This window comes from Triticum dicoccoides, chromosome 7B (genome assembly GCF_002162155.2).
Source record: "Triticum dicoccoides isolate Atlit2015 ecotype Zavitan chromosome 7B, WEW_v2.0, whole genome shotgun sequence".
Taxonomy (NCBI): domain Eukaryota; kingdom Viridiplantae; phylum Streptophyta; class Magnoliopsida; order Poales; family Poaceae; genus Triticum; species Triticum dicoccoides.
The window spans coordinates 635,287,198-635,296,823 of NC_041393.1; the positions used below are offsets into that span (position 1 = coordinate 635,287,198).

Below are 9,626 nucleotides of genomic sequence, written 5' to 3' on the forward strand. Positions count from 1 at the left end.
AATGAAGAATAGCAGTGCTATGTTTCCACACCTAACTATTAATGAAATCCCTGGATTCTGGGTTTAAGTAATTCTTAGGAGCAACACTGACAAAAATCAAGTGACTTTTCCCATTATCAATGATTTGTAAAAACACCAGTTTGACTATATTTATAATGACCAGCAGATATACATGCATGTAATCTGGAAACTTTTCAAAAAGCAACATATGTGACCAGTTAGAATTCAATACAGTTTTGTACCTGTAAGCATTCAGATCCATCACTTCCATGGAGAGTTCTCTGAAATTAGTTCATGTCTTGTGTGGTGTCACAGCTCTCACATTCACATATGAAAACTCTGAATCTGCCACCTGCACAAAGACGTGTATGTTATTTTTGTTGTTCAGTATATGCTCAGGAGATAAAATATAAGATTATACAGTCAAATTTTGTAACCATGTATCAGATATCTTGGCATCCACAATCTATTTATATGTATCAAACATGTCTTTTTTGCGGGAAAATGTATCAAACATGTTGGGGAACTACCCTAAAAAACAACAGAACCAACCACTTCATGATAACTCGCAAGAAGTTAATGTCAATTTACAGTCTATATATTATCTGATGAACATGGCACATATGCCTTTTTACACTGGAAACTACAGGAAAAGGATTCAAAGCAATAAAGACTCATAATATGCAAGCACATGTGACATGGCGAATGCATGGTGCTCAACAATAGTACGCAGGCTGGCTTTCAGATTCAAAACTCAAGCCAGAAAAAATCCCAAAGGTATCTACTACTTCTTACCAAGCACACAAAGTGATGCACGGCGAGGGCGCAGCGGCCTCCCGCAGCTCTTACGGTGCCTCAGCAACCACGGGCACCTGCTACGCCTTCAAGCCCGGTGCGTCGCTGTAGTCGACCATTGGCTCGCTGCGAGCCTGCGAGAGAGGGAGAGAGATGGATAGATGGATTACGGCAGCGCCGCAACCGCCTGTGCATAGGAGGCGGTTTCTCCTTTCGTGCTCCGAGGTCCAACTCGCCCAGAGCGACACGTACACCAAGGAAAGTAACCCAGCCCGTTCAGTCAATTTCGTCCACCCAATGACAGCATAGGCCCATTCGGTCCTCAAACGCTCGACGCCCCATGAAGCTCCATTTCCTGGGAGCTTAGTAACTGTACTGATATTGGGACACGCAAGGGCGCCGTTTCCGCCTTTTCTTCAAGGTAAACCATCTCAAGTGGTTGTTCTTCTGTAAGAATTCGTTCCTATAAAAAGTATACTTCCTCCGTCCCATAATATAAGAGCGTTTTTGACACTTGTTCCTATAGTGCTACTCCCTCCGTCCGGTGAAGAGTGTACATTTGGCTTCAAAATTTGTCCACAAAAGAGTGTACATCCACGGGTCATGTACTATGTGTGCTACTGGGTTGCCAAATGGATTTAGTCCATCACTACTGATACCCAACCTGGGGTTTCTTGGTTCTGCTGTGAATTTTGGTTATAAACTGTCCAGTGCTTTCCACTGACAACCATCTGCAGTATGTCTCGGAATGCCATCACTTTTAGACATTCTTGTCTTGTGCCAAGTCATGTTGTTTGCTTTCTTTGGGTCAGCGAAATAACGCTGCAAGCGAGGAATCAACGGAAGGTACCATACAACCTTTGGAGGTTCCTTCCTTCGAGGCTTGTATGGAGGTTTATTGCAAGTTGGACACTCTGTTTTATTCTCATACTCATTCTGATATAAGATGCAATCATTTATGCATGCGTGATATCTTACATGCGGCAAATCAAGCGAGCACACGATGTTCTTCGCCTCATCGACACCATGAGGCAACAAATTCCCCCGGGGCAAAACTTTGTGTAAATATTCCAATGTAGCATCCAGACTTGCATCTGTGCTCTTGAATCTTGCCTTGATGTCCATAAGTTTGAGTGTGACGTGCAGGTGGGTGTGCTTGGGATCGCAACCTTCATACGGTGGAGTTTTCGCATCTAATTTCAATTGCCCCAACTTTAGAGCCTCTTTAATAGCAGCTCTCTCGGTTGTCATCTTCTTTCAAAGGAGATCTTTGACATGAGGATCTTGTAGCATTGTAGCCAACGACATGTCCCGCGTGATAGTCTCATGATCCTCTTCATGTTTGGGTGGCATTTCATCATTTTCTCCTGCATGCGCATGTTCATTGTTTCCTCCTTCCGGCGGCACTGCTTCATTGCCAGTGTTTTCCACATCATTATTTCACCCTTCATAATCGATAACATCCTCCTCACCATGCTTTGTCCACCGTATATAACCTGCAACAAAACCGCGACGGAGCAAGTGCGCCAGCACGCTGCCTTCTTAACCGGTTGTGCAAAACTCCATTTTCGCATGTCAAACATGGACATAATATCTACACTTCACCATTTTGTATCATATTTGCCACCGTGAAACTGAGAAAAGCCCTTCACACTTTGATCCATATTGAATCTTTCGATAGATCAAGCAGCGTTGCAAAGGTAAATGTATAGAAATAATTAAATATATTAACAATGACGGCATAAAAAATTCAGCATGACTTGCTAAAAAAGGGACATATTGAGTGCCAGAAATTTGACGAAACGGAAATGAATCAACGTTTCGCCAAAACATTGACAACTCTCTAGACATTTTGCATGCAAAATGAAACAAACCACGAGACAATAATTCACGAGCAATGCAATTTCTATAGGTAGCAACTAATTTGATCCACACATCCATCACATATCCATCCATATGCGCATGCATCATATATGTGCACATAAATTAACAAGAAGTTTTGTCTATTTTACCTCATCAATGGTGTGGGAGGGGGGCCGGCCGACCGTACCTAAGTTGGAGGCGCCATTAATGGAGTGTGGTGGAAATTTTAATGCAAGTGTGTGCGTTTGAGTGGGTGGAGAAGAGAACTAGCTTAGTGAGTGATAGTGTGAAGGATAGCAAGCTTAATTAAGGCATCACCTAGCTAGATCTAACTACGTACTTAAGAAATCATAGGAAAGAATTTGGTCTTTTTCTCAATAAGAGAAGAGAGAGGAGGAAGAGGGAAAGAGGGATGATGTAGAAGGAGGAAAATATCTAAATGGATGCAGCTGCGACGTAATTACTGGCGTGCGAAAAATAGGGAACATCATTACAATTCTATGTATCCCTGACGTTCAGATACTACTCACACCGATGTTATGGTGGGTCAAAAATGGAGCGCCCAAGGCGGACCCGCAAAATATACTGCTGGCGTAACTTACTCCACGACGCCATAGCTATTGTGGTTAGTGTTGTTGTAGGGCACTTTTGCCTCGCCAGCACTAAGTTAGGCCAGGTCGGAACGTTGGGACCCACATATGGTGTCGTTCCCTAGGATTCCTACCCCAGCAATAACAAAATATCTATGGCATACGAAATTGGCCGACGCCAGCACTATCTGAAAATAATAGTGCTGGCGCTGATGAAAAACGACGCGCCACCAACGAAAGTTGTGGCTAGCCGTTTTACCGCTAGTGATGCTAGGATGTTGTCTCTAGGGCCATGACCTTTGAGAGAAGTGATGCTTCAGACTCCATTGTTTGGTCGCTGATTAACAATGGGGAATTCACTGTTAAGTCAGTTTATAAGTGGCTAGAGAAAGGGTTGGCTGGTCCAAAGTATAAGTGGGTTTGGAAAGCCAATATCCCTTTAAATATCAAAATCTTTATGTGGCAACTTTTTTAGAATGGTGTCCCTACACGTGATATCTTGCGCAAACTTAATTGGGGAGGAAATCCTTCTTGTTCCTTTTGTTGCAATGTGGAGGCTGCTAATTAGTTAATTTGTTCTTTGGTTGTACACTTGCTAGATCTATTTGGGTCTTTTGGGCTTGCAATGGGTGCTCCTTATAGCCCTAGATTTCATTGGCAAAGTTGGTCGTGGTTGTACTGTTACTTTCCTGAGGGCAAAAGAGGTTTTATATGATGATCATTTCTGCTATTTGTTGGGGGATCAGATGCATTCAAAACAAAGTCACTTTTGATGGACACATTGTTTGCTCCCAACTGGAAGCTATTTTCACTACATGTTCCTTTTTGACTTGTAGGGCATGATTGCTGAAACTGGAGGATAGAACCACATTCAAGGCTGACGTACGGAAGGTGGCTCATATGTCTGCTTCCCTGGCGAATAGGTCTCCTTCTCGCGGTAGGTTCTTAATTGCAGATGGCATTGGGCCTGTGCAGCGTTGAGAGCTGGAAAGTCTCTTCTGGTTTGATGGTAGCTTTTGGTGTTATGCTAAGCTCTCACGGATATTGGATGCCTACTGAGATTGGTTTCAAGAAAGACCAATGGCTGCCTGATCTTTTCTTTGTTCAATAATTGTCATCAAGTGGTGTTGGCAGGTTTTTGCCCCATGGTGGATGTCTCGAGTTTGAGCATCTACAACAGGTTTCATGTTAATGATCGAACTCGCTCGTCCCTTTCCTGCCCCCTTCACTTTTGGTTTAGTTGTTCGGATGAAATCTATTGTGCTGGTTATTTTCGTTATGAAAGTATTATAAAGGGGTGTGAGCTCGGTTGGAAAAAAATATAACACATGCATATTATCCAACATTATTGTGTGTAGCCACGTGTGTTGGTAGACTGTGCACCCGTCGAATAAGTAATTTGACCGGTTCCGGTGGCTACAGGCGGGAAATCCACCCTCTGCCACTGCTTTTAGATTCGTGCTGGTGGACCCCACAGGATTTCTTCTTCCCACCAATTCCAGGGTACGAGTCGTATCAAACCCCACGCTGCTGTATATTTCCCACATCGAGCTCTCTTCCTCCTCTCTCTCTCTCTAGTGAGTTCCACACCGGTCGCCGACGCCACAAGATCTAGCTTCTCCACCAACTTCCGGCAGTGGATCCGGCTTCTGCGGCCGTCACCTACCACGGGGGACACACCCAAGATCGGCAGCTTCGCGGCTGTACCACCAGGCCGGTGAAGAGCGACGCCAAATCACGCCGGCGGACGACGGATCCACTGCGGTGGGCGTTGCGGAGAGCTACTCCGGCGAGGTTCCACCACGACGGGTCACCGCGCACGGGCGTCGCTGGATCCGGCGACTCCAAATCTGACCGCCACCAGATCTGGTGAGTAATGAAGCCCATCTCCCCTAACCTCTCTCCATCTGTACTTAACGATTTCGATTTTGTTTTGAATGATTTGAACATCCCTTGCTTCTTTACCAGATGGCCGGCCTACCCTGCTCCTTCATTTTTAGATGTTTGTATGTTTGTGACAGAGAGCATCGGTTGTTGTTGTGGGATGTGTGTGAAATACATTGAAACATGGTTTGAACGGCATGATTTATGTATCGTGGAATCCAGCGAAATCAATTTATATAATTGAGAAGTTTACGAATGAATCAATTTTTTTAGTTGGTTTTGTGATCTTAAATTCAACAAAACAGTGTGCACATATGTGAAATTGATAGTCCGCGTTCTTTGAAACGACACTGGAATCGTGGTATGGAAACTGGAATAAATGAAATGACATTGTTCAGAATTAGAATTGTTTATTCAGCTCTTTTGAAATAGCAAGTTTCAGTCTTTTATAGAAAATGTCACAGTGATATTTTTTTTGAAAGGATTGAATGTACTTTTTGAAGGATAGAAACTCCGCCTTCTACATCTCAAGCTACCGATCCAAGAATAAACCATGGAGCGGAAGGTGTCAATAGTAGTTGCATCTATGTTCATATTAGCACTCATCTTCTGTCATGGTAAGTAAAAAACATGTTACGAAAGCTTTACTTCAAATATTTCGTGCCTTACTGCGTTTCTGTGGATACAGGTACAGATGCTAAGTGTAAGCAACAAACCTACAAACTTCCTGTTCCATGTAATCATGACAGTTGTGATCCTTTTTGCACACAACATAAGTATGAATCTGGGACATGTGGTTTTACTGGCGATCCTGATGAAATTCTTCGCTAATGCATTACCTGCGATGAGAAGACTTCAGTTGATCAAATGGCACTACCACTCCAAGGGGACACAAATGGCGCATGAACATGCAATACATGATGTAGTGAAAGATTAGTGCTCTGAGTGTGGTTGTCGTATTTAGTATGAAAATATATTGGTGGTGACTGATAAAGGCATTGGTATTTTGTATTTTGTTCTTGTGCCTCGCCCCAAGCGCCTCGCCCCTTGCGCCCCGCCGTGTGCCACTCCGGCCACGGCGGACACCATAGCCCCGTCGATCCTCCACCTTTGACCTCCTGCCCGGTGAGTTCTACTTCATATCTCCCTCCTCTCGCCATGTCACTTTCCGATCTCAATTTTGAGGTCGGGCATAAGTTTGAAGAAGAAGTTTGGAACAAGTGGGGTGTCCGAACCAATGTGGATGGTGCTGAATCTGAGAGTTTTCTTCTGGTGGCCGAATTCACCCGATCCAAAATCAAACTCACTCCTCAATCTGTGGGTACTATTCTTTTGGCTTGTTTTGGAGGCAGAGCTTCATCGTTTCAAGTGCAACAACTCCAAAATTGGTCGTTCAAGTTTTCGGTTTCATCCCAAGAGGTTGGCTACTCCATTATCAAAGGAGGTAATATCTCTACACCTGAATTCAATCTTAATATCCTTCTTTGGGGTAGCGGAGGCCCAAATTCTTGCTATGAACTTGATCAATATCTTCAAGAGAAGGAGGATGCATGGACCCATATTTTCCGTAGACATCCTCGCAAATCTTATGCTCAAGCTCTTACCACTCCTGCATCTTTCCATGATCCGATTAGAGTTGTGGCTCGTTCATCAGATTTGCAAACTCGTGATTCAAACGGAGCATTTACTTCGGTGCGTAATCGTCTCACTCATGACGCGTCCATTACTGCACTAGGAGGTAATAATGCGATGCATTTGACCTCACCAATGGCAGCTAGGCAGACTCAATCACGGTCCGCTAATTCTCTTGGCAAGACCACGCATTATTGTGTCCGGTGCCTTGACCCTGGTCATTTACGTCCTGCTTGTACTAATAAAATCAAATGTCACAAATGTAAAAGGCCGGGCCACATTGCTAAAGATTGTTTCTCCTCGGATCAGCAGCCCACCAACAACCAGTTGGTCCATCGTCCAGCCCAGTTGAATTCTCAACAACCAGGACAGCCCTCTCTGATTTCCCCGGCCCAGCCCATGACGGCTCTCCATATTCCCCCCACTCATTTTAGGCATCAAAATATCAGTGCACATTTGCAGTCAAATCACGCGCCCCTTCCCAATATCGACCCTGCCCGGGTTGGTACTTGCCATAACGCTGCCGTTCCGCCTTCCAATGCTCCCCTGCTCTGCTCTCCTCCCCTGTTTCCCTCTCCACCTCGCCATACACCACCTTCCCTGACCTCTCCGACGTCCGCACCTACTCCACCGCCGATGGCAACCTTCCCGTTCGACCCGACTCCATTCATCCCCCCAAACCACCAGCGCATTGATGTGGAAGGGCGGCCTGCTAGGGTTCAAGTGGTGGCAGGTGCTGCTGCTCCTACCCATGAAAATTGGGCGATTGCGACAATCATCCCGATGCCAGATCTTCAGGTGACTTTCAACACTATCCGCGAGGTGCTTGCAGATTTTCTCACTCGGGTTAAGCATATGGGTTTCTCTGAAATCAGTCCTTGTCCTTTTGGGCAAGCATATGTTAGATTGGACAGTATTTTTGATCGAGATGATTTAGTTCTTAATAGTCCGCATGCCTTCACGGATGTCCATGTTATCTTTCAAAAACACAATGAGGGCCTGAACTGGAGGAGACTGGTTATGAACAGAGAGGTCTGGCTTTTGCTGTGTGGATTTCCATTTGACAGAAAATGCATGCATGAGGTGGCTAATGCAGTTCGAGGATTTGGCAGATTGATTGAATGGGATAGGAACAAAAGTACAAGAGCAAATCTGCTAGTCAAAGTTAGAGTGGAGGAACTGAGACACATTCCTTCTAGTATTGTGATTGGGGAAGGGGACGATTTCCAGTCTGGCTCACACACTATCCCGGTGGTTATACTGCAGCAACAAATTCTCGGTGCGGAACCACCTGATGAGGACCCAATTCCTCCAAACGGTAATCCTCACCCAGTGCCCCAACAGCCTCATTTCCATGCCAACCAGCACAATCATTTTCTGGGTCCTTTGCAACATCATGAACATGACGATGTTCATCTACCAGACCTGAATCAAGATGCAGAGCAACACAACTTGGACTTAGCCTTGCAGCAGCCTGCAAATGTCGACTGGGATCAAGAGGAAGAGGATCAAGAGATGCCAGGATGGGGTCACTGGGCACTACCACAGCCTAATCCTCTTGTTGATCAAGAGCTCCACCCAGGAGAATTTATGGAACTGCAAGACTTGATGGAACCGATGCAGGAGATTGTACAGGTGCCTTTGCCAGATATGGGCAATAACAGTGAGCTTACCCTGTCACTGGTTGGTTCCCATAATTCTGTTCCTTCTGCTGAATCTGCCAATGGGCCAGTTGCTGCCCTGGCCCCACTCTTACCTGATCTGAATATGGCACAACCTGTTCTTTAGTTACCCCCACTGGCACCACAGCTTGAGCAGATTATGCCAGCACAACAACCAGAGGATCCTCAACAGGCTCTGCTCCAGGCTCACTTCTCTGACAGTAATTTGGATGCTATTCTGATGCAACACAACACTTATGATAACCAGCATTCTGAGGACCCAATGTTTCAGGAATTCATGGCAGCTCCTAGGTCAATCGTTCCTGGCCCCTCTCAGGAGCCCAACATGTCTTCTCTGCTGCAGCAATCTCAGGCACTGTAGGAACCTGTTACTGAAGCTGTGCTTTCTGTAGACCTTCAGACAAACAAAGATCATCTTAAAGTTTCCAATGCTCCAGTGCAACTCTCTATAGATGCTACATCTGTGTCACCTGCCAAGGAAATTGGTGAGTCCTCCTTCTCCAATTTGACTGCTCCTCCTGGTTTCCCTGATCCTATTTACAAGGAGCATGAACAGAATTCTTTGATGAGTTTTGTTCACCTGCCATATAATGCAGACCCAGTAATCATGGAAAAAGGTGTACTTCCTCCAGCTATTCAGAAAGAGGCAGTCTCAGATGAAGCTATCCTAGGAAAGGAAGGGGCTCATATCTGGAAAGCTCACTTTGCCCCCAAGCCTGACAGCACACAGGTAATTCAAGTTCCATATGAGTGGGTTAATTTCCTTGCTGTGGCCCTTCTATCACGGGAAAAGTTTGATTGGGCAAAGAAATTCATTACTTCTCAAGTCTGGAATTATATTCTCCAAGGATCTGAACCCCATCTCTGCAAATCTTTTGCTATTCCTGATCATTATATTGCCACCTCTTTTGATCTATGTTCTACTTCTTCTGATAATTCTCAGGAGGTAGATCAGGAAAATGTGAGCACCCCTACCCGCAGAAACAAGGACAATTTAGGTCCTACTGCCTCTTCGACATCTGCCATTCACAAGAACAGAAAGAGGAAAGACAATCAACCTCTGGTGGAAACAGAGGTAAGGAGAAGTTTCAGATTACAGGAGCTAAATAAGGGATTTAAAAAATCAGTCTGCAAGGATAAAAATTGTCTGCCCTGTACTTCTTTGCCCCCTCCCATCCCA

The 9,626-nt window shown here is 45.0% G+C and overlaps 1 long non-coding RNA gene across 2 annotated transcripts; it reads left to right on the top strand.

Moving 5' to 3' along the window:
* Positions 1 to 4,786: 4,786 nt before the first annotated feature.
* Positions 4,787 to 5,947, top strand: LOC119335321. Of its 2 annotated transcripts, none has more exons than XR_005161817.1 (3): positions 4,787 to 5,117; positions 5,636 to 5,749; positions 5,821 to 5,947. It is a non-coding gene; the product is annotated as an uncharacterized LOC119335321 (long non-coding RNA). The 2 variants fall into 2 exon arrangements; XR_005161816.1 differs by having other exon boundaries at positions 5,641 to 5,749.
* Positions 5,948 to 9,626: the final 3,679 nt, after the last annotated feature.